Source organism: Lissotriton helveticus, chromosome 1_1 (genome assembly GCF_964261635.1).
Source record: "Lissotriton helveticus chromosome 1_1, aLisHel1.1, whole genome shotgun sequence".
Lineage (NCBI taxonomy): Eukaryota > Metazoa > Chordata > Amphibia > Caudata > Salamandridae > Lissotriton > Lissotriton helveticus.
The window spans coordinates 1,940,776,296-1,940,801,908 of record NC_136057.1 but is presented as its reverse complement, the minus strand read 5'-3'; the positions used below and the strand labels follow the sequence as shown (position 1 = coordinate 1,940,801,908).

At 45.2% G+C, this 25,613-nt stretch overlaps 1 protein-coding gene across 3 annotated transcripts in view; it reads left to right on the top strand.

The window, feature by feature from the left end:
- Window positions 1-25,613, top strand: part of LOC144755126 (protein FAM163A-like) — a 276,361-nt gene that overhangs the window by 187,864 nt on the left and 62,884 nt on the right. For all 3 annotated transcript variants that reach the window (XM_078643675.1, XM_078643666.1, XM_078643657.1), the window contains one exon: window positions 15,597-15,701. The gene's annotated coding sequence lies outside the window, so the exon portion shown is untranslated. The remainder of the gene's footprint in view (window positions 1-15,596; window positions 15,702-25,613) is intronic.

Below are 25,613 nucleotides of genomic sequence, written 5' to 3'. Positions count from 1 at the left end.
GTAGAGGCTCGCGCTAATCCAAATGGAACACTTATATGGAAAAAATGGAACCTAGATTGGACACACACCCACCCAACATGAACAGCAGGCACACTGTAGTGGAAAGATGGACATGGGACCGTGCACAAGAGGATAATGGATGCTAGGAGGGGGACCACCGAATGGAGGGGATGGGCACTACAAAGTAGCCCGCAACATGCTTTTAGAAGTCACCCTAAAGTTACATTGGTATGCTCGACTGTTACACTACTATGTAGAGGGGGCAGAGTTACAGGCCCCTAGGGGCAACCCTGGTTGCCCGGTTGAGCTAGGTATGTCTAAGTAGAAGTGAAGGGGGTTTCAGTACAAACACCAGGTGGTGGAGAGTCTAAATATTCAATGCCTTTGAAGCTGTCAGGTTAACCGAAGAGTATCAGCTGCCATGTAGCTTGCATTAGATTAGTTACTTGCCGTTGTTCGTGTTTTTAGGTCTCGCCTGAAGCAATCCCATTAGGGATGCTGGCCAGATTATAGTAAGGCTTTCAAAAGTGTACCCAAACTACGGATCGGGTACAGTTCATGTGAGCCGGGCGCGTGCACATCGCAAGCCATTTGGGAGCCTGTGGCCTCGGCATCAGACTTCAAAGGAATCCGCTCCCACGCCCCCCGCATCAGACTTCAAAGGAATGCACTCCCCCGCCCCCGCCATGCAATGCCGAGAGCTTCTTTTTTTTTTTTTACAGCAATTTAGAGGCCTTACTGTTCCAGCTCTTCAGCACTCTGTTATCCCGGATGTTTTGTTAGTTCCAGTCATTGCTCCAAGGTTTGTTTTCGTTCTTAACATTTCACCATTTTAGTTTGTGTTTGAGAATCAATGCAATCTTTTTTTGTTAAAAGAAAATGTACTACATACCTAATTTCTGGTTCAAGCCAAGCCTCAATACATTTTAACCCGTAAGATGAAGGCATTGCATTGATTTAGATTGCCTTAAACTGCCCTATGCACGTGAACTTAATGTTGATTATTGTGTTGCAGTCTTGTTTCGGTCTATCTCTTTCATTAATTTCTGTTGTAAATAATGCACCATGGTTCCCTAGTCTAAATATTAAACTTACAATTTGGATGAGTTTTATTTTAAATTTTACTTATTTTCCTTAAGTAGTGGGTTAATGCTATGTACTCCTGAATATAGGGCACGTTACCAATGTTTGTCTTTGAATCCCATGCGCTCCAGAATCTCTTAAATTCTTTGAGGCGAAAACGCTTACATTTTTGAAAGGCAAACTCACTCCTTTAGCGTTTTAATGTGGGTGATCCAAAAGGTACTTTACGTGCAGATCGTTGCCTACTGTTGCTTTTAATGGCTCCACCTCGACTGTAAATCGAGGTGTATGGTAGTCCTACACCGGCACAGTCATTGGATCAATCTAAAGCCACAATCCCAGCCCGCTTGAAACACTCATCTAGTATTACCGAGTCACTCCTTTCGTCCATCAATGCTTTCACCCTTTGATCTATTAATCTATTTGCCATTGCTTCACATTTCTATTAGCCCACCCGCTGCCCCATCCAACCTTTTTCATTCCCCCGTCCATTCATCCTTTCATATATATATCCTCTCATTCACTGTTTCCCATCTGTCCATTCTTCTGTCGTTCCATATATTCACCTTTTCACCTGGCGAACTTTTCATCCTTCCATCCAGCTTGCTTTTAACTACTGCCCCCTCAAACACTGCCCCCTCACACACTGCGCCCTCACACACACACACAATCCCCCACAAACACACACACACACAACCACACACACATGCAAAAAAAAACACACACACAACCACACACACATGCAAAATCCCCCCACACACAACCCCACACACAACCCCACACACACACACAACCCCACACACACACACAACCCCCCACACACTTCCCACTCACACACTGCCCACTCACACACTGCCCCCTCACACACTGTCCCCTCACACACTGCCCCCTCACACACATCCCCCCACACACAACCATACACACAAAACCGCACACACACACAAACCCCCCCACACACACAAGCCCCCCCACACAACCCCCCCATACACACAACCCCCCCCACACACACAACCCCCCCACACACACAACCCCCCCCACACACACAACCCCACACACACACAACCCCCCACACACACAGCCCCCCACACACACACAACCCCCACACACACAACCCCACACAAACACAACCCCCACACACACAACCCCACACACACACATACCCACACACTCAGACCCACAACCCACTCACACACTGCCCCCTTACACACACCCCCACACACACAAACACACAACCCCACACATTCATTCATTGGGTTCTTTATTCGATGATTAGAAATCACCATAAAAGTACAAAAATTCAAAGTACATTCAGTTCATTTCTTTTAACAAACAAACCAACAGATTAGCATGTATCCTAATTTAAGTACAACAACAAAATGAATAAGACATTAAAATTCACTAAAAACAATCACAGAAGTCTCACAGTTCCCCCCTCCCCTTCCCCCTCTAGTAGCTCTTAATTGAACGGCTACTTTGATAAAATTGATAATACAGCACAATGTAAGGGGGTCCGACGCCTGTTGTAAAAAAATCAAAGCCTCTTTGGCACATTTTATATTAGATTTTTTCAGGATGTCAACCAAGAATCTACGCCTGGGTTCACCCCACACACACACAACCCCACAAACACAACCCCACACACACAACCCCACACACAACCACACACACACAACCACACACACACACACAACCACACACACACACACAACCACACACACACACCAGGATAGCAAAACATAGCATAGCATAGTATAACAAAACATAGCATAACAAAACACAACAAAACATAGCATACCACAACAAAACATAGCATAGCATAACAAAGTATAGCATGACAAAACACAACAAAACATAGCATAGCATCACAAAACATAGCATAGCATAACAAAACAAAGCAAAGCGTAACCAAACATAGCATAAGAAAACATAGCATAGCATAACAAAACATAGCATAGCAAAACAAAGCATAGCATAATAAAACACAACACAACATAGCGTAGCATAGCATAACAAAACATAGCATAGCATAACAAAGCATAGCATAACAAAACAGCATAGCATAGCAAAACAAAGCATAGCATAATAAAACACAACAAAACATAGCATTGTATAACAAAGCATAGCATAGCAAAACAAACCACAGCATAGCCTAACAAAACACAGCATAGCATAACAAAACAAAGCATAGGATATCAAAACATAGCATAGCATAACAAAACAAAGCATAGGATAGCAAAACAAAACATAGCATAGGAAAACACAACAAAGAATAGCATAGCATAACAAAACACAACAAAACATAGCATAACAAAGCATAGCATAACATAAAGCATAGCAAAACATAAAACATAGCATAGTATAACAAAACATAGCATAGCATAACAAAACACAACAAAACAAAACATAGCATAACAAAACATAGCATAACAAAACATAGCATAACATAACAAAACAAAGCATAGCATAACAAAACATAGCACAACAAAACAGCAAAACACAACAAAACATAGCATAGCAGAACAAAACACAACAAAACAGCATAGCATTAAAAAGCATAGCAAAGCATAGTAAAACAAAACATATCATAGCATAGCAAAACATAGCATAGCATAACAAAGCACAACAAAACATAGCGTAACAAAACAAAGCTTAGCATAGCATAACAAAACATAGCATAGCATAACAAAACATTGCATAACAAAACATAGCATTGCAAAATAAAGCATAGCATAATAAAACACAACAAAACATAGTATAGCATAGCAAAACACAACAAAACATAGCATAGCATAACAAAACACAACAAAACATAGCATAACAAAGCATAGGATAGCAAAACTAATCATAGCATGGCATAACAAAACATAGCATAACATAACAACACATAGCATAACATAACAAAACATAGCATAGCATAACTAAACACAACAATACATAGCATAACAAAACATAGCATAACAAAGCATAGCATAACATAAAGCCTAGCAAAACAAAACATAGCATAGTATAAAAACATAGCATAGCATAACAGAACATAGCATAGCATAACAAAACACAACACAGCATAACAAAACAGCAAAACACAACAAAACATAGCATAGCTTAACAAAACGCAACAAAACATAGCATAGCAAAACAAAACATATAGCATAGCAAAACACAGCATAGCATACCAAACACAACAAAACATAGCATAGCATAACAAAACATAGAATAGCATAACAAAGCATAGCAAAACATAGCATAGCATAACAAAACGCAGCATAGCATAACAAATCAAAGCATAGGATAGCAAAACATAGCATTGCATAACAAAACAAAACATAGGTAGCAAAACAAAACATAGCATACAGCATCACTCAGCACCACCACAGCATCACTCAGGGGCACCATAACATCACTATGTGCTACCACAGCATCACTGAACGCCACAGCATCACTCGTTCACCACCACAACATCACTCAGCGCCACCACAGCATCACTCAGGGGCACCATAACATCACTATGCGCTACCACAGCATCACTGAACGCCTCAGCATCACTCATTTACCACCACAACATCACTCAGCGCCACCACAGCAGCAATCTGTGCAACCATTCAACAACAACTGGTTCAAATATGTTCTCTCAATGTTTCAAGCTTTATTACAAGTGTCCCAAAAAGATATTAATATTTCACTTCTGTTCTTGGATTTTCGTCACAATAAAATAAACTAAATATAATCTTCACAAAAGTTATTTACAAAAGTTTAAGCTATTGCCATTATAAAATACAATAACTTTTATTTAAGTTTTAATTATTTAAAAAATTAAAAGCCATTGTTATTTGTAATATCAATACATGTAAGTCACGTAAATACAACACATATTGCATTACAAATGCTATAGGTGTCACATTTGCAAAATTTGTAAGTATTGGCATTGTAAATGACAAAGTTATTAATTTCGCTATTTTCAAAACCAACACATAAATTAAAAAAATTGTCATTTACAATACCAAAAGCTCAAACTTTCCTAATGCAAGACCGATTGCATTGCAAATGCTTGTTGAATAAGGAAAGGGTCACGCCATAGGGCCGCAGTCTGGGAGTTCCTGGTCCAGCTCCTTGTTTCCTTCTCCATTATAAACTTTATTTTTTGCAGTTTTATGTAGAGTAAACTCAACCCGAAGGTATCAGAGCGCTTTACATTAGCACCAATTGCTTTACAGATGGACACATTCATTTGTATCTTTTTAAGCAGGGGGAGATTAAGTGATTTGCCCTGAATCACAGGATGCTTGAACCTTCCGCCAGACTCGAACCTGGTTCCCCAGCTTCAAGGTCGGCCTCTCTATAGTTAAGCCACTCCCTCTCCCAGTAATGGGGGCGTGAGTCCCAGGGCGGCCGCCCGATGGGCCTCTTCTGCCCATTGCTTGCGGGGGGACTGTTTGCAGGTGTTAAGTGAATCAGGAAAGATCACCGTCTTTTCATATGGGGGGCAAAGTTACCAACATTTGAAAAAAAAATCCCGGGACACTTTGCAGCACAGTGCTGCTGCGGATAGAAAGTTCTTGTTTGCATACCTGTGTGTAATAACGTGGAACAGTTTCTACAACATTACCTGGGACAGTCTCCAACTTACCGAGACTGTTCCTGCTAAAACGGGACAACTATGGTGATTGTGGTTACTAAAGTAATTGGTCGTATTAGTAATATCTTAAAACATATTTGTGTTCGGGGGCTTGAATTTGTCTACAATAAAAGCTGTTTTTGGTATTTAAATTCGTCAGGAATAAGTTGCACATTCCATGAGGCTTTCAAGAGGATGTGGCCTAACAGCTAGGGCGGTCATTCTCAAATCTGTGGGACCTGGTTTGAGTCTTGCCATTGACGCTCAACATCCTGTGATTCTGGGCAAATCACTTAATCTCGCCATGCCTAACAAAAATTAATGTGTCCTTATGTAACCAACCGGTGCTCATGTAAAGCCCTCTCATACCTTCGGGTCAAGTTTGTGCTATATAATCCCAGTGTGGGGGGTGGGGGAGCGCAGGGGGGTTGCAGGGAAGAGCGCCCAGGTGTGGGGGGACGTGTTAAAAATTAAAAAAATACCTGAAGCCGACAGCCACCTCCCGCGTCACAACGCTCCTGCTGGCCTCATCCTGGTCCCAGCAGCCCCTGGGACAAAGACTCCCATCCAGGGATCGGCCTGAGCAGGCAGGAAAGATGCTCCGCTCAGGGCATTGAGTCTGTGTTGTTTCTCCAGCCCGGCTGCTGAATGCAGCCAGGCTGAAGAAACCTAAGTGCGCATGTGTGTTTTGATCGGCCTGAGACGGCCGGCCAAACACATATTCGTACTTAGGGAGTGCACAAGCACTCCTCCTCCCCATTTCCCTTTTCTCCCTCCGCAAACTGTCTCAGAACTGGCAAACAAAAAATAAAATGATGCTAGAGCATCGTTGTATTCTTCGTGCGCTGGCTCTGTGCCAGGCAGTGAGGCTACGCTCCACCACCATTGCAGAGGAGTCACCACTGTATAAAACTGCTGATATATATATATATATATATATATATATATATATATATTCCAAAAGATGCCCCGTAATTGAAGATGCACTCACAGTAGATGTGTTCATCACGAACTTTAATTTCCAAAACCGGCATTTTTCTTCCCAATAAATCTTGTTGCGTTTCAGAGCACTTGCTCCTTTCTCATAGGCATCTGGCAGTTCACGAATGCTTCACACACCCTCTCTTCCCCTCTGCATTTTAAATAGGTAATTACCCTCCGGGGGGTCTCTCTGTTGATTTACGCTGGTGCTGCATGCTGGGATTCGAAGTATGTGCAAAGTAATTCTCACCCTCCAGTGGGTTCCGTGATTTCTGCCACAATGAAAGCATATTAAAACAATTCTTTTAGCCCTCCAGTGGGCCTCAGGAATCAAATCCGGTTTGTATTTCAAAACATCCACTGTGCTTTTCTTCCGCAATGAAAAGTTCAAAGCCTCAGCCCCATATTTCTTTGGATGAGATGCAGTCTTCCACAGCCTGGCTGCCGTGTTTATTGTTTTCCAAAAGTTGCCCCGTAATTGAAGATGCACTCACAGTAGATGTGTTCATTACGAACTTTTAATTTCCAAAACCGGCATTTTTCTTCCCAATAAATCTTGTTGCCTGGCAGAGCACTTGCTCCTTTCTCAAAGGCATGCTGGCAGTTCACGAATGCTTCACACACCCCCTCTACCCCTCTGCATTTTAGATAGGTAATTACCCTCTGGTGGGAGGAGAACTCACCTGTGAGCGGCATGCCTCGGTAGTATGAAAGGACGTAGTGCATCTCGTGACCTAGCAGCTCCCTTTCCTATGATTAAGGGGCGATGCCCAGGAACGCGTCAGGAAGATTTAACGGTCAGACTGAATAAGCAGTTTCAAAATAAAGTTCATGTTGAACGGAGCCCCTTGGTGTAGCGTCTTCAAAGCTCTTGACAATCTTGGTTTCACATTTCAACGCGGCGGCTCTGGCCGCGGAGAACTGCACCGCCCGCTTACCGAAGATGCGGGACTGCTGGTTTGGAACTAGAGGCAACCCACATAGCAGCAAGGAGGTCCCTGCATAAATGGACTGCTTCTCTCTACTCTGAGGCCCACTGGAGGTCAAAAAACATTAATTTGAAGGAGCAGAGTAACGATGCCAGATACACGAACCCCACTGGAGGGGAATAAGCATTAATTGCGGCACTACAACTCCCAGCATGCCGTAGGAAAACTCACCTGTGAGCGGCATGCCTCGGTAGTATGAAAGGACGTAGTGCATCTTGTGACCTAGCAGCTCCCTTTCCTATGATTAAGGGGTGGTGCCCGGAAACGCGTCAGGAAGATTTAACAGTCAGACTGAGTAAGCAGTTGCAAAATAAAGTTCATGTTGAACGGACCGCCTTGGTGTAGCGTCTTCAAAGCTCTGGGCAATCTTGGATATATAAATATATATATATATATATATATATATATATATATATATATCAGGGACTAACCATGTCTCAAAGTTAAGTCCGGTAGGTTGTTTAATACTCTATGAAGCATCTGTACTAATTGTTAAGGTAACTTTAAATGAGCTGTGCACTAAATGTCTTATGATTTTGTGTGCATCATTACATACTGGAGCAGAGCAGGGTATCGGTGCTTACCGTTAAAAGAGATCCGAAAAGCCACTTGTGTGTTAAGAAATGTGTCCTGAAGTCATGCCTGGTGACCATTGAAAGAGGAATAATTGTCACCATCTCTTTTAGCGACAACCTTACTGGTGCCTTCTGCTTCTCTGTGGCAGGTTGCAACCTTCAGGAGGCAAAGACGTCACTCCAGGGCCTATACAACTGGAATACTTACCTCTTCAAGGTTCTTGAACATTTTGGGCCAGATTCACCAAAAAATTATTGATTTACACTCATACATAAACACCTACACCTGAGCGTACATGTACGACTTTGGGGACTTCACAAACATTCTCGGTAGTATTACTAATGAGGCGCCAGTCACAGCTTTCTAGGCGCATCATTGTCTATTTGCGATTTGCCCACTGTAAAGTTGAATGAAGTATATAATTCTGTGCCGGGTAAATAAGCCCAATGTGCTACAGCTAATTTTTTATTTTTTCAGTTTTCCTATTGGAGAAACTTCTTTCCCTACACCTCCACGACGTGATGCGCTCCCCACCATGTCCTGAGAGTGGATTTACTCTAGTCCTTTGCTGGGTGAGAAAGGGTCGGAGAGGGGTTTTCGCATGCCCCCACAAAATCACAAGTTTGTGGGCATCCACAAACTCTGAAGGCAAACCATGCCTTCATCCAGACAGTTCCTTCTCCTTGCGTGAAGTTAACGTTAATGTATTGGTTCGCCATCATGGCGTACAATTATGCAGTACTAAAACCATTGAAAACTTCCAGGTATGCTTTAGTGAACTCCTGCTACGCACATCTGGAGCCAATAAATATAAGTCTACTATGTGAATTCGGGCAGGCCTATCAGAAGCTTTTGCAGGGCCCGGGCACCTCGCCAGTATAAGGCGTCACCTAATTGCCCCCAAGGTTACCTCCTTCATGGTGAATCTATCAGAAAAGCAGGGTAAGAATTAATAGTAATTGCATTTATATAGCGCTTACTACCCCTGATGAGACGTCGAAGCGCGTTTTCAGCAAGTAGCACGCTACTCCGGAACCCATAAAGGATTGGTGGTGAATTAGTATAGTGAAATATGGAAATAATTTGAGTGGTGAATATGTTAGTCAGTTATTTGGATTGAGAAGGACAGTGGAGGGATAGAAGAGGGAATAGAGTTTGCATTTATTTAGCGCTTACTACGCCTGACGAGGCGTCGAAGCGCTTTTTCGGCGAGTAGCACTCTACTCCGGAACCCATAAAGGATTAGTGGTGAATTAGTGTAGTGAAATATGAAAGTAATTTGAGTGCTGGACATGTTAGCCTGTTATTTGGACAGAGAAGGATAGTGGAGGGATAGAAGAGGGAAAAAAGGTTTGCATTTATATAGCGCTTTCCACCGTGAATGCATTTAACAGGGCAGCATGCATCCACAAAATGTTCCTAGCCTGGGGCAAACTACACTGGATGCTCCTACACCCACCTTTATAACTGCCCTGCCTCATGGCTTGAATTATACTAATATTTTGTCCTAAGTTCCTTGCTGTGAAAAATAAGTTCATCGGAAATCTCTTTAGGCTTCATGCCCCAAAAGTAGTCTGCCAATTTTTAAAGGAATCTATTCCAAATATATATTGTATTATCGTTTTTCGGAATACTGGTGCATGGGATTTTGAATGAAATGTCTAAAAAGAATTAAAGTACACATTCTTTTGTACATTTTGACCTCATTTTATTTTAGATTTGATGGTGAACGACTCCACCTTAATAAGGACTGGTTATATTTTAAAATGTAATTAATCTGCATCCAATGTAGTACTCTTATCATTTTTGCTTGTGGATGGGCACCTTGTGAAACAAGCATTTACAATGCAACGGTTTCGCCTTTGACAAAGTTAGAGCTATTGGCATTGTAAATTACAAATTGTTTATTTATGTGTTGGTTTTGAAAACAGATAAATAAATGGCATTGTCATTTACAATGTCAATAGCTTAATCTTTCGCAAATGCGAGACCTATTGCATTTGCACCCACACACACACACAGCCACACAGAGCCACACACACACACACACACAGAGCTCGCCCCCCCCGTACGTTCCTAAGAGAAGACCAAAACATGCCAGAGAAGTCTATAACATCACTGGTACTCGGTATTGGTAAGTGGTAACAAACCCAAATTCTAGGGTCAAAAGTAACAGAAGGCAGACAAATCACTGTTTTACTATGAATGTGTATATGAAAAACACAGTGTGTAGTGAAATTTCAATGGTTAAGATGTGGTGTAGAGAGGACTAGGCAGAATGGGGTGCACACAAACTAAAACAAAGGTGCTTATTAGGGAAAGGTTGTGTGTGAACACATGTACACATGTGCACTACAATTAGTATAGGTGATAGCAGATGGCGCGCTGAAGAGCTCATGGGCGCCTATCAACTGTGGAGATAATGTGGAGCCGTAGGGCATGGGCACTCACTGGACATCTGGAAGTATGCCACCCTTCTGTATTGTAGTCATATTTATCGTTAGCACCTACTGACGAGGCGTCGAAGCGCTTTGCGAACGGGTAGCACACTGCTTAAAACGTTAGTCTAAGTGATGCATGAGTTGTAACTAAGATAATGACGACTCCTTAAACTACTGTGAAAAGGATCATCAGCGGGTAATGGAGGCGATGAATTGTGTATGCCCCCACAGAAACCAGCGCCAAGTGATGGATATAACACTGATATGCGTAAGCTCCGAGGTGTGGGCTGATAAGGAGCTGTGCATATACCTTATGGACTGGTGCCTCACAAAGTGCGGCTCACTTTCTATTTTATCGAACTACTTTGCATTACTCAGACAAGGTCCAGATTGCCACCAGACAGGCTTCTTTTACAGAGCCTCGTAGCAAGACCCTTCATTGTACTGCTCCCCCCCCCCTCGTAACACTTGTCTTTATGACTAATGCTCACAGTGCCATGGGTGGCTCTGGTTCTATAGCCCACCTCCACACAGCAACTACCAATGCTTGAACCTCTCAGAGTCCTTAGCTGATACCCTACTACTTGGTTGGCACCCAGATTTTTGCCACACTATTGCTTCTGTTGTCCCCAACTCCAACACTATTTCTGCGTGTCTACCTGCCCCCAAAGATTGTTCCCCAAAAGGTATAAAAGACTCCTCACGCCAATTGGTACTGCTGGAACTACAACTCCCAGAATGCACCAAATGTACAAGAGTATAAAAGTCCTTCATTCCATTTCAGAGATAGATTCTGGTGTTCCAACAATGCACTGTGAGCCCCAACACTCTTGGAATCCCTCTCACCTTGAAGTAGGCCACCTGCAGGTAGTTGTAGGGGCTCCTCTTGGTGAACTCGAGCTCCAGCTCCTCAGCGATCTGGTAGAGGCTCGAGGGGGCCCCGAGCAGCCGCAGCTCGCAAGTCTTCAGGCAGTCGGCCCGGTGCAGCACGGAGTGGAAGAAGCGCAGGTCCTTCAGGGGTCGGGGGTCTTCCGGGGGGCCAGGCTCGATCAGACCCTCGCAGTGCCCCCGGCACCATGCCCGGTGTGTGCGCGTGGCCGCCCGGCTCCGCAGCGCCCTCTCCATGTGCAGGATGACCGAGGTCCAGTCCCCCCGGTAGTACGCCTCCACCCCGCTGTCGTAGAGCTGATCGTACGGCTCCAGGGGGCCCTCGGCCGCCGGCAGCGGGGGCAGCACCAGCAGAAAGGCGAGCAGCACCAGTGGAGCCATGATCAGGGTGTTTAAAGGGAGGCTGCTGCTGCTAGTTAAGTCTGCTGAACTTGCCAACCGAGGCACAGCATCCAGGAGTAGACCACTGGCAGAGCAGTACCCGCTGAGCTGGCAGCAGGAGCAAAACTACAACTGTACTGGCGATCACCACTAGATGGCACCACTGCAAGGACTTCGACATGGAGGCCATCTTGGATTGGGGTCTGTGCTCGTTCTAGGCCAAAATAGCTTAGTTTGGACAGCCAATCTGTCGTGCCCAGTTAAAACTTGTCGGTCCCGTGGATTTAACAGCAGCCCGTTGGCTGGATAAACGAAACGTTCAACCTCAGTGCGTAATGCCAGCTTTCAATGTATTTTACTTCGAATGGAGATGTGGCATCATCAAACAAGTCCTTTCTTTGTTACTCTCGTTTTTGTTCGTTTGTCTTTTTTTAAACATGCTAAGTAAAGTTATTTATGAATTCAATTCATTATGGCTGCTTCCATGTTACGATTCACAGGTAAACCTTTTACTTTCCTTCATACGAAGGAGAGGGTATTATGGTGTATTGCATAGACTTATGGAATGCATTATGTTGACGGTAAAATAAGCCCAAACCTGATCGGTAGGCTCAGGCAAAAACAAGTCAGGTCCCGGGCCGGCAGCCAATCACAGCACGGCCCGGGGAATGACGTCACGGGGGTGTCCCGGCCGGCAGATTCGGGGGCGTTTTTTTCGTGCTCTCCCCTTCCCATTGGCTGGAAGGTAAAATTCCAGCCAATGGGAAGAGGAGAGGGCGGGACTTAAAAAAACACACGGAAACGCCCCCGAATCGCGTTTTCACGGGGAAAGCGTGATTGACAGACAATCTCTTCCAATGGCTAGCCTCCATTTATGGAGCTAGCCAATGGAAGACAGAGGCGGGATCAAAGCCCCATATGTAGGACATAAGATTTCGCCCTGGGCGGAGCACTGCTTACGCAGTGCTACGGCCAGGGCGAAACCTAAAAAGAGAATGCTGACACTTACAGTGAGGAAAACCAATGGCTGAAGTTGAATGACCCAATGCCTTTTGCTTAAGCTGATTGCTCTACTAGGCCGATGAAAAATGTGGATGACACAATAGCAGATCAATAGATTAGAGAGCTGGCTGACAGCCTCTGTAAGTATATTACACATAAAATCAAAGGTCTGGCTCATACCAAACCTAGATATGGTGACAAACCCTCACCCGCTTAAAAGTTGCATGCTTCATCACGTAGTCAGCTTCACACCATGGTTGTGTTCGTAAACCACCGTGGGATCCACTATAACTCCTAAGAGATGCAAGTATGATGTAGCATTTATTTCAAATGGATTTGTTCTACTACAGTCTGGATGTATCCCATTTCTTGCACCTCCTCCTAAAGATAGGATTATTGTATATGACCTGGGGATTAACATTAATACCTCCCTTCCACAAAATAAATGTAGGTAAGTGTTTGGCTTCATCAAAGATTTTTTTTGTGAATTCCCTCCGATGAGGGCAGGTTGACCAAGTGTCTGGTTCTTGCTCGAAAAACATGAACTTCGCTCTCTCCCTAGAATGCTCAAACTTACTACAATAGCAGTGGCGGCTGGCACAGTTTGGGGGTGGCAGGCGGGGTGGTGGGAGTGAATGTAAAAAAAAAAAGACAAAACGTACCTTCTTGCCGGTTCATCATCGCGTCTCCTCCGTAGTCCCTCTCTCCGGCCTGGAACAGGAAGCACATCCAGGCTCCCCATAGCCAATTACAATGCTGCAATGCAGCGTTGTGATTGATCTGAGCACTGTGGTTCGGCGCTCATACAGGAAGTGGAAGCCTGGGCCTGTTCTCCTCCCAGGCCGCAATACAGAGACGGCCGGCTAAACATTCATGCACACTTGCAAAGTCTGTTGAAAAGCAGTGGGGCACTGCTCCTTCGCCTTAGCGGATGAGCCACCACAGTACAATAGTGAAAGAAAGTATTCCCCGTCTCACCTTTATGAAGGAACAGAAACTCGCAAGACCTGTAATGGTTGGCTCATGAATGCCAGATGGCGCCCACCCCAATTTATGGGTATGCCCTTTGTTATGTACGCACCACTTTCTGAATTACAAGAAAAGCAGAAATAAATGTGAAATGTATAATTCCACACCAAAGTTGACTACATCATCTCACATCCTACATTACCAAAGTGGTTGTGCTAATAAACATACAAGGAGCTCGTATTGTATATTGATAATTATGTCATTCCTTTCCTGAAAATCTCATAATCAATGATATGTCTTTTCCTGCATGATGTTTATCTCAAAAAGCGTCTCCGAAGCAAATCGCTTTAAGACCATATCCTTGTAGATTATGGCCAGGCTACCACATTCACAGATTAGTCCCCTATAATGTGATCTTGTAAGGAGTTGGTGGAAAACTTTTCTCACAAGGTCAGTTCTGTGGTGGATGTTACTACAATTTATTTACATTTGGCCCCATTCTATTTTATCGTTAAGGATGTTCATGTGTGTGTTGAGTCTGAACACCCATCTTTGCTCTTTCCTCTATACAGCACCTGTGACTTTATCTGTCTTAGTTCCTCTCTGATTGCCCACTGGAGACCATCCTTTGTGTGTTTCAGCTCTGTAAAGGGCGTCACTAACTTTATAGTCAAGTAGTTCAGTTTATATGTTGTCATCCCTTAAGAGCGGCGGCCACAAGGGCATGAAGGAAGTAGATGATTAATTACCTTGTTATAATAGCTAGCGAATACATTTCTACAGGATTCCTCAGGCCCACCTCAGTTAACTTTAATGGTGTTTGTTAGGTCTTACAAGGTCTTACTGGCTGGCAGGACACAATATATGACTCGTATGCCATTTCCCTAAACGCCTCAACTCTGGGATGTCCCTCAATTGTCAGCCTTATACTCAGTTTTTCAAATTCATGGTTAAGCTTGTTTGGTCAATGAGGCTAAACGTTTTCTGATTATTTAGATTACATAAAGGTTCTACTGGGCACAGGATCAAATAGTGGCTCAGTGGAACAATTCTCTGTCGGCCTAATCACGATTGACAAGTAGAGATACAAAAATCGCCTTAAATGTAATCCCTATAAGGCAACTGTCATCATCTTTGCGCCAGAGCCTCCTATGGATTTTTGTCTTTTAGCCTAACTTCCTATGATGCCTCTTACTACCAGCCGCACCTGCAAAGAATGTGAAAGTTGTTCGTGACTCCAAACAATCTTTTAAACCTGAGATGGGAGGAGCATCTAAGGCATGCTGGCCCAGTGCTAGGACCCCGAGTACTGTACGATGCTGTTCCCCAGATTGTCAGAAGGCAACTGCAGTCTCAGCCCTCATGTTCACCAGACTGGACAGTGCTAATGGACTATATTGAGCCTCCCTCATTATGCTGTAAATTGTTTGCAATGTGTTCAGTTTTCACATCATGTCTATTCCTTTGTCTCACAGATGGAGAATTATACACCCTTATTCTGACGTCACTGGCTTTGCGGCCAGGGAGTACAATTAAGGCGCTACATGTTATGCACTATGAATTTTCTGCTCATTTGGATGGTTTTGTGGAGGTATATATCTGTTTCTATCTCTCTGTTCCTTGTTAACGTTCACCCCATTACTAACACCTTTCTCTTTCTTTGTCTGTTTGCAGGAAGAAGCAGCTTGCCGAATTACAATTCTACTTATGGCTCTGTTCATGCCTCGGACATGTCCTTACCAACCAATGTGACAGTGACGCAGATTCTGCCATTTCAGAGTAAGTAGCAAAGGTGGCCAGTTCCATTTCAGTTCCAATCGTTCATCCATGTCAGCTCATGCCTCCATCTCAGCACACCCCATGTCAGTACCCTCCTCTGGCTTCTCCTGCATCTCAGCTCTTACTCCATCTCATTACTCTTCATCTCATTTCACTCCACTGATCTCTATCCCTCCCTCATCTCACTTCTCTCTTCAGCTCCCTCTTACATCAGGATTCAGGTTGAATAACAAGTAAGGTTGTTTTGAGAGACAATCGTATTATTTCCATGTATATGGGAAGCGTCCTTTAGGACGAAGTCGGATTCTCCAGTATTAGGGGTGTCTTTCATAGATTCACATGCCTGAATCATTCCCCGTCGTCGGAGTGGGAGTCCCACGGTATATATAAAAGCAATAAATGCCATAAAACTTATAGCAAATATCAGAGATACCAAACCAGGAAGTAAAGTAGCACCAGATACAGTAGAAAAAACTTCCACATTAGTGACTATCCTAGTCGTTATGTATTAGTCCAAACTGCGGCCAATCAGGCGACAGCACCCACCAGAATGTCCTCCCCAGAGGCTCAGGCTCTCAGATTTTCTACCGCACGTCGTGTGAAGGGAGTCTCCCTGAGCTCTGCTCAGTTTTTCTTCTAATTTATTAGTTTCTTCAAGTTTCACAGATGTCTTCTTCAAAATCCCTGTTCAGGGCCTGTGATTCTTGTGGGAAGCCAAGACTTTTCAAGGAAGATCCCCACAAAAAATGTTTATATTGCCTTTATCCAGACCATAAGGCAAAAGAGTGCAAGATCTGCCGGACCTTCCCCCCTAAGACCATCAGGGATAGAGAAGGACGTCTGCTACTGTGGCTCAACAGACTGAAGGACAAGGATGACCCTTTGTCTGAGGTAGGAAGCTTTGCCTCTGGTTCTTCATCTCTTTCTACTAAGAGGAAGGCTGAAACAGAAGTTTCATCTCTAAGGGCGAAGGTGGCTAAGAAGGCTAAATCCTCTCAGAGGATGCGGGGCCTAGTACTTCAAGTAAAACTCTCCCTCCTACTATAGGGGATAGTACGCCCTCTAAGAAGTCTGGGAAAAATACAGTTCCCAAGAAATCTTCAAATTCTGCGCCTCCTCAGTTGCCACCATTGACAATTTCAACGTCAAAAAAGGACTGTGTTTCCTCTCATGTGGCCACGTCTACTACCTGCACTATGACTTTCTCCTCACCAAAGCCTACTCTTGTCATGTCTTCAGCTTCATCGCCTACACTGGTTCATGTCCAGATCAGGCCTATCTCGTCGTCGACAATTGTCCCGTCAACGACGGCCAAGGTACCGTCGACGAGTCTCTCGTCTACGTCTGTGAGGTCGACGGTTGCATCCCCGTCGACGATGAAGTTGGTACCGTCGACGAAGTCTTCGACGTCGACGGCCCGTCCGTGGACGATAAAATCCTCGTCGATGAAGAAATCCACGTCGACGAAGCCACCGTCGACGACCTCGACGGCGTCCCCGTCGACGATGCTACCGTCGACGACCTCGTCGACGAAGAGATCCTCGTCGACGACGAACACCGCGTCGACGAAGCTACCGTCGACGACCCCGTCGACGACGATACCGTCGACGAGACAACAGTTTCTGCAGCAAACGGATGTTCCGTCGACGCCGCCTCTATCAAGCTGCACTACTTTGCAAGTTTGGTCAGCGCACACAGCAGGGATTCCATTGCCATCTCCTGCAACTACGGCTACGCTGCTACAGAAGAGAGCTACTACGGAGACGATTTCTTCAACGCTTGTAGTGCCAGACAAACTCTTGGATTCCGATGAGGAAGGATCCTATGAGGATGAGAATTTTGGGGCAGCTAGAAGTCCATCTGACCTCCGGATTAAGGTGTAGGAGGATGTAGAGGAGGAGATGGAGGACACTGAGCCCACTTCACATGCTGACAGGCCTGCTCCGGATAGACAGTTGCCTGACGATTTGTTTCGCAATCTGCAGTACATGCTCAGTGACTACTACAGACGTTTCCCACCTTCAGAGTCTGGTGAATCTACAGTATCTACACCAAGACCTCAGACAGTGCCTCCGCTTTCTAAGCGGACGCAACCATTGACTACTGTGCTGTTGGAGGACGGACGTCCAGCGTTAGCTGCGTCGGAAGGTTCAGCTCCTCAGCCACGGGAGGAAGAGTTCTCAGAACATGAAGAACAAGAGGAAGGAGAACTGGATAATGAGTCAGAATCGTCGGAGTATGAGGATTATAATGCAAACACGCCCTCTCCGGCAGAACCTACTGCAGAACCTACTGCATCTGAGTCACCACCTGTGGACATTGCCTCATTCCATAAGATCATGGATAGAGCAACGAGGAGGTTTATGATAACCATGGAGTCAAAGCAAGAGGATTGCTTCTTGTACGATTTCAAGACTACACCACAGAAACAAAGTTGGACCATTCCAATTATAGAGTTTATCTGGAAGGAGGGACTAAAGATCATGTCCAAGCCAAATTCTTTACCAGCAGTGCTCCCAAGAGTAGATAAGAAGTATAGGGCGCCAAATACTTCTCCAGCATGCCTCATCGGACAAGCTAAAGCAGACTCTGTGGTAGCACAGGCAGCGCAGAAGAGATCTTCTAATCCTACGTCTCAAGTTTCTGTTCCTCCAGACAAGGATGGGAGGTGCCTTGATTCTATCGGGAAGAAAGTTTCTACTATTGCAGCTACGACCATCAGAGCCGCAAACTCCCTAGCCATTCTAGGACGATACGATAGGCAGATGTGGTCGGACATCTCGCCGTACATGGACAAGCTGCCCGAGCCAGATCGAACTGAAGCGAAGAAAATCCTTCAAGAAGGAGAGTGTGTCTCCTTGGAAATGATTGACGCTGCAGTGGACGTTGCTGCCACTGGATTTCGACAGCTAGCGGGTGCAGCTGTTCTCAGGAGGCAAGGATGGTTGAAAGCAACATCCTTCCGACAGGAGGTCCAATCCAGAATTATAGACATGCCATTTGATGGAGAATTCTTATTTGGAAAGCATGTTGATGAGTCGCTGGAGGCCATCAAAAAAGATACCGAAACGGCACGTTCGCTGGGTACTCTGCAATACCGGAAGTCTTCCTTTCGTGGAGCAAAAGGAAGAGGGAATTTCTCTAATAGAGGAGGGTACAACCAACAGCGCTCCTATTCTTCCGCCCAGGGAAACCAAAGATTCCAGCCATATCGGCAGCAAACTTATGGGCAGAGAAGAGGCAATTTCTCTCAACCTCGAGGAAAATCTAATTATCGAGGAAGAGACAATAAGAAATGAGGTACGCATCCTGCCACCACTTTTTGCCAACCCGAACCAAATTGGAGGAAAAATATCCCAACATTACTTAAATTGGTCAAAAATTACCACAGACAAATGGGTCCTGGATGTGGTAGCCAGAGGACACATTTTGGAATTCGTGAAAACTCCCCCAAATTGCCCCCCAAGAGGACCCCCTCCAGCGCACCTCAAGGAGCTGTTCGTCCAGATCAACACCATGATCCGGAAGGGTGCAATCGAAAGAGTCCCTCATCATCAGAAAGGAAAAGGCTTCTACTCAAGGTTTTTCCTTATTCGCAAGAAGTCGGGAGAATGGCGTCCCATCCTCGACCTGCGTGCCCTAAACAAGTTCCTGAAGAAACTCACATTCAGGATGCTAACACTGCAAGAAATCCTCCAATTTCTTTCGGCGGGAGATTTTATGGCAACACTAGACCTTCAGGATGCATACTTCCACGTACCAATTTTTCCACGGCATCTGAAGTTTCTGAGGTTCAGAGTGGCTGGCAGGGACTTCCAGTTCAAAGTCCTTCCATTTGGACTGCGTTCGGCTCCCAGAGTGTTTACGAAGATACTGGCCCCAGTGGCGGCCCATCTTCGGTTGCAATCGATACAAATATATCCATATCTGGACGATTGCCTTATCAAGGCCAGTTCTTTCGACATGGCACAAGATCACGTTCAAACAACACTGGCACTGATGCAAGACCTGGGGTTCTCTGTAAACTTCGAAAAGTCACACCTCACGCCAGCAACAAGAAAGACTTTCTTGGGAGCGACACTGGACACCAAGCTCGCCCAAGTATTCATCTCAAACGAAAGACAGGACAAGATTCACCGATTCGCTGCGGCACTGTTATTAAAAAAAGTGCGTTTCAGTGCGCATGTTCAAGTCCTTCATCGGGATGCTTTCTTCCTGCATTCTTCTCACCCCCAACTGTCGTCTTCGGATGAGGCCCTTGCAAGAAGAGCTCAGTCGTCAGTGGCTCCAGGTATCAGGATCCTTCGAGGATATCATCCATCTTACACCACGAATGCGACAATCGATACAATGGTGGACCCACCGATCCAACATACAAGTGGGATGCTCCTTCCTCACGGAAGTGCCCAGGTTCATCGTAACGACCGACGCATCAATGACAGGCTGGGGTGCACACCTCCAAGGCATGACGGTCAGCGGGAAATGGAACCAGATCCAAATGAGATGGCACATAAACAGGCTAGAGTTGCACGCCATATTTTTAGCCCTGAAGTCCTTTCAAGCGACTCTACAAGGTGCCACAGTTTTAATACGGACAGACAACACCACCTGCATGCATTATCTGAACAAGCAGGGCGGCACAAAATCAGCCCGGTTGTCGCAACAAGCACAAGAGATCTGGAGTTGGGCCCTGACTCACAATATCCATCTGTCAGCGGTCCATGTTCCGGGAATCGCAAATGTGTTGGCGGACTCTCTCAGCAGGTCCGGGGGCTGCACTCACGAGTGGGAACTACATCTACCTTCTCTACATCGCATCTTTCAGATATGGGGGCATCCGGATCTGGACTTGTTTGCGACATATCAGAACCGGAAATGCCCATACTTTGCAAGCTGGGTTCCCCACAAGGAATCGTGCGGGGATGCCCTTTCGCTGAATTGGAATCAAATATTCGCCTACGCTTTTCCACCGATACCTCTGATCCCGAAAGTTATCAGGAAGATGAAGAGGCAGCCATGCCGGCTGATACTGATCGCTCCACGATGGCCCAGGCAATACTGGTTCACCGAGCTACTCCTTCTCTCGGAATGCAACCCTATCCAACTTCCACGCATTCCGAATCTTCTCTCCACCCAGCAGGGCAGGGTATACCATCCGAACCCGAACTCGCTGAAATTGTCAGCTTGGCTCCTCAGCACATGGAATTTGCACACCTGAACATTCCACAAGATTGCCAAGAGGTGCTGGCGAAAGCCAGAGCTCCATCCACAATCAAAACCTACAAACTGAAGTGGAAACGTTTCTGTGCATGGTGCCAATCTAATGATCTACATCCCATTCATACAAAACCGGAGCAAATCCTTCCTTTCTTTTTGCATTTGGCCAGATTGGGTTTGGCACATTCTACTCTTAAAGTCTTCCTGGCTGCCATTTCTAGATTTCGTCAAGATGGATCGAACTCTTTGTTCTCTGTGAGGATCATACAACAATTTTTCAAGGGGTTATTTCGCATGTTTCCGCCTGTCCGGAAACCCCCTCCGGCATGGCATCTGAATGTCGTACTAACTCAGCTCATGCGTCACCCTTTTGAGCCGATCCATAAGGTGGACCTAAAATTTCTGTCATGGAAAGTGTCGTTGTTACTAGCCTTAACATCTGCTAGAAGGGTAAGCGATATTCAAGCATTTACATCTAAAGCACCTTTCATCCAATTCACCACGGACTCAGTGGTACTGCGTACTAATCCAACGTACATGCCTAAAGTGCCTCTGGACTTTCATCTGAATGAGCCGGTTGTCCTCAAGACATTCTTTCCAGCCCCACAGTCTACGGCTGAAAGAGCACTACATTCATTAGACATTAGAAGATGTCTTAAGTTTTATCTCTCCAGAACTTCTGGCATCCGCAAGACAGACCAACTGTTCGTGGCTTATGGGCGGCAACGCCGGGGCTGTGCAGTTTCTCTACGATTGGACTTTGTCATCAGAAGGCTGGTAGACCCTTACAGGCCTTGCCAAGAGCACATTCTACAAGGGCGGTTAGCTCTTCCACTGCCCTTTTTGCTGGTGTGCCTCTTCGACAGATCTGCAGAGCTGCTACATGGTCTAGCAGACACAACTTTACTAGACACTACTGTCTAGATTCAGCAGACGACGCAGATGCTTCGGTTGGAAGAGCAGTGCTGCGTAATCTTTTCAAATAAGGTGAGCCTCTGTTTCCTCCTCCTCCTATATGCTCTTTAGACGTTCTTTCAGATATTGTATAACTGGTATTCTGTTATATTTATATACATATATATATATATATGCATTTGATACTCTGACGTCTACGAGCCTTATGTTAGGAGTACTGCTTACTATTCTGATTCAGGCATGTGAATCTATGAAAGACACCCCTAATACTGGAGAAGAACAATAGTTACTTACCTGTAAACAGGTGGTTCTCCAGTATTGGTGTCTTTCATAGATTCACATGCAACCCGCCCGCCTCCCCCCAGAGACTCACTCAGGCATTTTAGGGTTTCACTCCCGTGCGAGAAAATCTGAGAGCCTGAGCCTCTGGGGAGGACATTCTGGTGGGTGCTGTCGCCTGATTGGCCGCAGTTTTGACTAATACATAACGACTAGGATAGTCACTAATGTGGAAGTTTTTTCTACTGTAGCTGGTGCTACTTTACTTCCTGGTTTGGTATCTCTGATATTTGCTATAAGTTTTATGCCATTTATTGCTTTTATATATACCGTGGGACTCCCACTCCGACGACGGGGAATGATTCAGGCATGTGAATCTATGAAAGACACCAATACTGGAGAACCACCTGTTTACAGGTAAGTAACTATTGTTCATCACGCTGTGCTTTCACAACGCTGGCAATAGAACAAACGCGTTGTTAGCACGCATTCGTTCAGCACGCAAGTTGTTACAACAACTTGCTTTAGAGGGGGCCCATTGGTGGAATGATGTTGATTTAAAGTACAATACCTTCTCTACTGTTGAGCAGACAGGAGTTGGAATAGTAAATGAACCTATTCCAAAGTCCAGTGCCCCTCTAAGGCAAGTCATTATAACGACCTGCATGCACAATGAATGCGTACTAACAACGAGTTCGTTCAAATGACAATGTGATGAAGGCATGCATGCTAAATGCATGCGGGATTTCGTTGTACATTCATGTATATATCAACTTATAAAGGGGGCTTGATGTCGTCCTTTTAGAGAAAATGTCTAACGTGTAATATACAGAGTGCAGAACTTCCACCATACGTGGTGATAATTATCCTCATGTTAACAGAAGCTAAACAGAATGATTTTTTCAAACTCGTGTTGTGAGGAGCCTGGTGTAGCGCTTGACTGATGGTCAAAGCAAAAAAGATATATCATTAAACCTTCTTTCCCTAATTGTCCTCAAAATGACAACTGTATGTAGTATTTTTTCCTTCTCAGTTTCCTAATTTTATTTTATAGCTTTATTGCCAATTCATTTTCCTCCTTGTCCTACTGAGAGTAGTCATGAAGGCCAATAGGAATGATTTTTTTTTTTTTTTTTTTTTAAAAAGACGTTTATTATTATTCAATAGAGCAGTACATATAGCGAAGCCTACAACCCTGCGGGCCGGCTGCAACATTTCGATGTTACGTGAGGGTAGGGGAGTACAGAGAAAGGTACACCGTACCATCTAGTATACCCCCAGTGAATGAGACTTTAATTACATTTTGCGTATCACATGCGCTCGTAATACAGTTATGTCTGCAAGAGACGTCTTATTTTTTCATTTTTTCTTATAAGTAAACAGTTTAACTCTGCAAACAAAACAGATTAGGTCTCATCGGTATGTCCCAATTTTTAGCTGCGCCATCGCGTATTTTTCGGCATCCATGACACTGAAACCCACAGAACGAAGCGCCAGTCCTTGGGGGTGCGGCAATGGAGTAGGGGTTAGCAGTGCATGTGCACAGTCTGCCTTTGTCATAGTGTGCGACAGCCATTGAGAGCAGTGAGGCCCCTCGGGCTGTCGACAGAGTGTGTGAAGTGCCTAACGGATGAACGGTATAGCCACGCCGTGTTCTCGGAGGACGCCACCCGCGTCCGGTTTCGTGGCCGGACATGTGTCCAGGTACATCCTCCAGGTGTGGCGTGTGAGGAGGTCATGGCTATGGTTGGGAAACAAGAGTCCGAAACAATGAACATGGGGATGTGTTTGGGAATGGGAGTGGGAGGGGAGAGTGTACTTGCGGGAGCGATGCCACGGAGAGGGGCCGGGAGTATGTTTCAATCCGTTGTGGAGTAGTGAGTCTACGTGTGGGTGGCCGTCCGTGCCCATAGCCAGCATGTCGGACATATGGAGCAGCCGCTGCTCAGGGCGTCCGGGGGGGAGGCTGGTTGCCTACCAGCCGCAGGCACCACATCTCCAACGCTCCCGGCGGGCGGGTGGCGTGAGGGGGGGGATACAGCCGTGTCCCTGTCATCGTCACTACCACCCCAGCAGTGCTATCTTATTCGCAGCCGTCCCTATGTGAGCCCTCTGGCCGTGCCCTCCCCCTGGAGGGACCTCAGGATGTCGTCCCAGAGTTGTGCGATCGGGAACTGCCTTAAGCCCGCTATCTCCTCCCGATGTAGTGCCGTGCTTTCTGCTCTAGCCCAGTTGGTGAAGGATGCATACCAGTATTTGGGGATTGGCGGTTCCCTTCGTTTCCAGTGTTTAGTGAGCAGTCGTTTGGCTGTGATGAGGCCTAGATCCCAGAACCGAGCTTGTGTCTTATTGAGTTTGGTTCTTTTGTATAACCCAAGAATACAAGCCTCCCACATGTGTGGTAACCCTGGGCCTGCGCTATGTGTCAGGAGAGATGTCACCTCCCCCCAGTATGATACTAGAGAGGGGCAGCGCCAGAGCATGTGTAAGATGTCTGCGCCTAGCAGGTCACATCTGGGACAGGCGGCAGTGTTGGTCATGAAGTATCTGTTGATTCTATCTGGCGATAGATATGCCTGGTGTAGTATGTACAACTGAATGGTCCGGAAGCGGGAGTTACGTGGGATATTCACGGGGCTGGCCAGAACCAGGTTCCATTCCTTATCCGTCCAATCCCTCCCGCGGTGGGCCGCCCATTTGTCCCTAATCGGTTGTGTGGGTCTTTGTGTGTGCATGAGGAGGGCCTGCGCCAGCCAGCGAATGATGTGGGAGCCGTTGCCCATAACATGCAGGTAAAGGCCAATAGGAATGATATCCAACATTAAGAGGTCATTGCCCTATGACATTAATAACGATGGAATACATTGTTAATATTTCACAGCCTTGTCTTGTTGTTGTTGGTGCTTTGCGCTAATAAATTCAAAGGGCCGATGCACAGGATCAGGCCTTGTGAATCCCAAAGACTGGGGCTCTGGTACAAATAAAGAGAACCAGGAAAATACTCGAAGTCAAAACCATAAAGGTTTATTCAAAATTAAGAATCATTACAGAAGTTTAAAAGTAGTTAGTCAAATTCAATTCATCATCAATAATGCATAGAGATGAAGCAAATTGAACAGGTCCTAACATAAGGAAATTAGCCATAATCAAAATATAGTTTAATAATGAACTAACATCAGTCTACTCAGTTTGTAAGTCAAAGGAAAGAGATAAATCGGCAAACAGTCTAAGATGGAGACTGTCAATTCAAAAGCACATGTTTAATAATAAATAATGACAGTCTTACATGGGAGTCTGCTGGGTGTAAAAGCAAGAATAGGTCTCTAGACATAAATAAAGTAAACATACTCATGGGAGTCTGACTTTGTGTAAGCGATCAAAAAGTCTCTAACAGAAGGTCTGGCAAAAGGTCTCTAGAATATCTAGACTGTCTGGCACAGATCTCATAAACTGCACATTTTATAATTTCACAGAAGTTAAAAACTGCGCATTGGACATGGC